This window comes from Malus sylvestris, chromosome 14, assembly GCF_916048215.2.
Source record: "Malus sylvestris chromosome 14, drMalSylv7.2, whole genome shotgun sequence".
Classification (NCBI taxonomy): domain Eukaryota; kingdom Viridiplantae; phylum Streptophyta; class Magnoliopsida; order Rosales; family Rosaceae; genus Malus; species Malus sylvestris.
Genome location: NC_062273.1, coordinates 21375762 through 21381103, shown reverse-complemented (window position 1 = coordinate 21381103; position 5342 = coordinate 21375762).

Sequence of the window (5342 nt, the reverse complement as noted above, 5' to 3'; positions counted from 1 at the left end):
ACTCTAATATTATTTGGAAACTTGCCACCCTTATCACCAATCAGGTGAAGAAGGAACTCATCTTTATGCCACCAACCAGGTGATGAAATGTACAACGCGTACTTTCCTTCATGCCACCAACCAGGTGATGAAATGTACAACGCGTACTCTCCTTCATGTCACCAACCAGGTGATGAAATGTGATGAAAGGTGATTAAGGAATTCACATTCGTACCACCAACCAAGTGATGAAAGCAACCTACCATTCATTCCATTAACCAGAAGACGAGTGGTACAACTTGTACATGTGAACTCCTAGCATTCACATATAATAAAAAACCATCAAGCTTTACAACTCAACTAGGGGAGCACTTATGCCTAACAAGAGCTATACCAACAAAGTCTTATTTCAAGCCAACAATGGCTTCAATGCATGGTATACGAAGATCAAGCTCTTCAGCCCTCTTGCATCTGCTTCAGACATTTCTCCTCTGTAACAATGCAAACACTACAACTCATAGAAAGCTTCAAACGCTTTTGATCAAGACTGTTCGAAGCAAATTCAATTTATATGGTTCATCCAAACCTTCGACTACTACAAGATGTGGCTTGCATCACAATCTCTCACTTAACAGTATGGAAGCAAAATTTGTATACGTTATCTCTCCCACATTTTCAAATTTCTAGTTTTCCCAAAAAAAAAAAAAAAAAAAAAAAAAAAAAAGAGGAAATTGGAAATTGGGAAATTCAACAAAGCTTCATCAATGGAGGACAAGTATCAATCTCCAAAGCTTCACACTATGTTCATCAAGATAGTGCGAAGCACAATCAATTTATGGTGCCAACAAAACCTTCATCAATGGAGGACAAGTATCAATCTCCAAAGCTTCGCACTATGTTCATCAAGATAGTGCGAAGCACAATCAATTTATGGTGCCAACAAAAGCTTCATCAATGGAGGACAAGTATCAATCTCCAAAGCTTCGCACTATGTTCATCAAGATAGTGCGAAGCACAATCAATTTATGGTGCCAACAAAAGCTTCACCTATAAAGCTTCAACCCTAAAGCTTCACCTATAAAGCTTCAACCCCAAAGCTTCAACCCCAAAGCTTCACCTATAAAGCTTCAACACAAAGCTTCACCTATAAAGTTTCAACCCCAAAGCTTCACCTATAAAGCTTCAACACAAAGCTTCACCTATAAAGTTTCAACACCAAAGCTTCACCTATAAAGCTTCAACACAAAGCTTCACCTATAAAGCTTCAACACCAAAGCTTCACCTATAAAGCTTCAAACACAAAGCTTCACCTATCAAGCTTCAACCCCAAAGCTTCACCTACAATACCAAATTTCAACACCAAAACACATAAAAGCTTCACACACTCTTCATCAAGATAGTGCGAAGCTAATTCCAGTGGAGCTGAATTTTGGACATCTTATAGTTCTTGAGCAGATGAACAACTTTCACGAAGGAAATTTTTCTATTTGAGCAACGGAAGTTAGAGTGTTGAAGCTCCAAACATGACTGTCAGATTTCTGCAAGCTTCAAAGCTGCTGCGGTGTTTCGAAGATCTGGAAATATTCAACCGTTAGTTTGTTCTGAATTTTTGATATGTTATGGAAGAGATGATGAGGAACAACTTCGATGAAGAAAGTATGTTGATCTGAACAAGAACAAATGGAGTTTCGAAGCTCACAACAAGTCTGACGGGTTAACAGAAAATTGATGAACAGTTACTCATCATACTTGAATTTCTGAAGTTGTACTACTCCGATGGATCTCAAATTTGGATATGTTGTAGTTCACAAGATAAGGAACAACTTTCATGAAGACGACTTTGCAATCTGAGCTATAGAGAATGGTGTTATCTTGCATCCACTCAGGCTGATTAGTGGAAACGAAAAGCAATTCCACCAAAGAAAAGATGAAAAAGAGAGAAAAGCTACTAATTGCACTTGATCTTGTCTTGTCAATAGCATGCAGCATCAAACACACAAAAGTTGGAAATATTTTTAGATAAAGCATATACGAATGTGTGACATCGAAACAAGGATTCGTTACTTTGACAAATTAGTAACAAGCGAGACACCTCATTCGGCAACTCTCTTTGCCTGAAGACTTGGGGGACTCCCACCATATGCTACTGCACCTTGATACTCGACAGTCTCACAACCACTCAGTGACTTGGATTTTTCAAGTCTCCAACCGAGAAGTTTTCCTCACTCGGGAAATTAAGGGAACACTACCTCAAACTACACGCTTCACTCACAAAGCTTCAACAATACAAGTTTCAACAAAAGAAAAAATTCAAAGAACTTTCTGAAGAAGGCATTGGTGTATTTAACACAATATGTTGAAATGAAGCAAAGCTTATTTATTAATATTTTCGATAAGCCACAAATATGTACATATACATGAGTCAAAATAAACAAACAAAAGGAGCCTTCACAAAGGTTGCTTAGGGGAAGTCTCAGCAGTCGGTAGAGCCCCAGAAAGAGAAAGCACCGGAGGGTGGTTATCCGGAGCCTCAGTACTTGACAAAACCCCAAAAGGAGGAGGCATTGGAGGTTCATCATTTGAAGCTTCATTACCAGGTACAGCCCCAGAGGACGAAGGCAATAAATGCCTTTGGAACAAACCCACAAACCGCTGATGATCAAGTAAAACCTTACCATCAGATTCCTTCATCTAATCAAACTTCCTCTTCATGTTTGTAGCATAGTCATGGGCGAGCCGGTGCAACTGTTTATTCTCATGCTTGAGCCCTCTAATCTCCTGTTTGAGACTCATCACTTCAGCAGCCAATGATTCAACTTGGCGGGTTCTAGCAAATAGGCGTTGGGCCATATTAGACACAGAACCTGCACACTGAACACTAAGAGCTAGAGAGTCCTTAACAGCCAACTCATCAGACCGTTTGGAAAGTAGTCTGTTATCTTTGGGAGTGAGAAGGTTCTTGGCCACCACTGCAGCGGTCATATCATTCTTCATCACAGAATCCCCAACGGTAAGAGGACCAGTAGGGGATATGAAGGATGGGCGCCATATGTTGTCTGGAGAAGGCGTGGCTGTCTCTTCTCCAAGGTTCAAGTCAAAACGACGGTCGGAGGGTCCAGACATTTTCAAATGTGTTGAAGAGGGAAGAGGTCAGACAAATCAAGATCTTAGAAGTGCAAGAAGGGAGCTTCTACTGGTAGAGATTCAAGTGTGCTGTGGAACTTAATGCCAGCCTCTATAAAAATCTGCACTCGACGGAGCTTCAGAAATCGAAAAGGCGTTTGCTTTCTCAAAAGCTGGGCTACTCAGAGACCACGAGGGCCGATCTCAGAAATCGAAGAAGCACCTACTTTTTCAGCCTCGTCAGCACCTGTCACATGCACACTCAGCTTTGCGGAAATTACGGGCAATCTGTCAAAGATTTCTGGTGAAGTAGAAAACACGTGAATCTTACTGTTCAATCACCGCTCTCCATATGCACCATCAACTCCTTGGGTACCACATATAACTTTGTCAAAGATCTCTGACAAAGTTTAGGCACGAGAATTTCGAAGTTCCAGCTACCCTACTATTACCCACAAGGGTAAAGGAACAGCACCACTGCTTGACAACTGGAAAGTCCCTATGTGTGTCGACCTCCGTGTTTTGCGGCAAGACAGGTTGGCAAGAAGTCCAACCTTTACTCACATTCGAGAAAAGACTCCCAACATAATTACTTTCTCAAAAACCGAAGTAGCACCGCTTTCCGAATCTTGAGAGTCAGATCCTCGACGGGATTGCTTGTTCGAAAACCGAAAAGGCACAACTCTCAGAACTTCGAGAGCCAGATTTCCTTAGATAAAGCTTGTCTGTAATCTTCACACGTAACATCAGCTTTCCAGATACCACATACCACTTTTTCAAAGTGCTCTGACAAAATTAAAACACGTGAAGCTGGCAGCTCCCACTACATTGATGTGACCAATAAGGGTAAAGGAATAGCATTACTACTTGTTATTGGGAAATCCCTATATACATCGACCTCCCTCATCAACGGACAGGCAAACCTGCAAAAATGCTCAACCCTTTCTCGCATTCGAAAAGGCACCTTCAACATAACCTTTCGAAATACTCAGCTTTATTTCCCCCCGATAATACCTCAGCAAATGATCAGGGTCGAAAGCAAGAGTATCCCATATCATATCATCAGGGTCGAAAGCAAGAGTATCCCATATCATCAGGGTCGAAAGCAAGAGTATCCCATATCATGCTTTCTCCCTGTCTTTGTCTTTGTCCTTGTCCACACCTGCAGGACAAGGAGAAAGAGAGCAGTCAGTCGGAACCTGAAATCAAACCTCCAATCTGGAACTGACTGCCTGGAACCTTTGCCTGGTTGCTTACTTAGCATTGCTCTCGAGTACTCATCCTCAACTGCTGTCAAGGTCACGAATTCCACCGGCAAATACCTCATGACAGTTGATCAGATATTGGCTCTTTACACTGAAGCTGCCAAGCGTGGATGAGTCACTATGAAGGAATGTTCTGAAGGACCATTTAAATGCAAAGGTTGCACACCACTTCTGTCATGCAAAAGATTGAAGCAGAAGGTTCAACGGTGAGCTGAAACAGATCACTACAGCACGACACCTTTCCATACCACATTCATTATTCCGTCAACAGCAAAAGTATCCCATATCATCAAGGTCGAACGTACTCTAGATTTGATGGACTTGTTTTGACCCTCAAATTCTTGAGTCGGCCTTATACTCTGAAGGGAACCAGAAAACCCTCCAGCACAGTTCAAGAATAAGCCTGTGGAAAGTTACTTCTTCAAAAGCAAAAGTATCTCATATCATCTCTTATCCATTTGCTTCTCCTTATCCTGGCAGTTGAATGAAAGACAAGGAGAAGGAGAACAATCAACCGGAAGCCGAAGTCAAACCTCTGATCCTGGGTTGCTTGCTTGGAAGTTTGACTGCTTACCTTGTCTGTCACCTCTTTCGGCAGATCTCCTCGCTCGGCGACTTGGGGGACTCCTACTATAGGGTTTGTATCGCACTTGACCAAGCCCGAAACTACAAGTAAGCTTCAAGTGAAATTGATACATTACCTTGTGCATCTTCATCGGTTAAAGATACCACCCCTGGATGGAGGAAGCGTACTTCCAGAGAAGATGCCACATCTACCTATGAGAAAGATAAGGCAAGTGAAGACGATACCACACCTCGGTACTTAGAAGTTTCGTGATTACTCAGCGGCTTGGATCTTGCAAGTCCCCAACCGAGGAGCTTCCTTCACTCGGGAACTTAGGGGAGCACTGTTTGTACCATACTTGACTAATCTCGAAACTACTGAGCACCGGTCAACGTTATACCGTCAAGGAC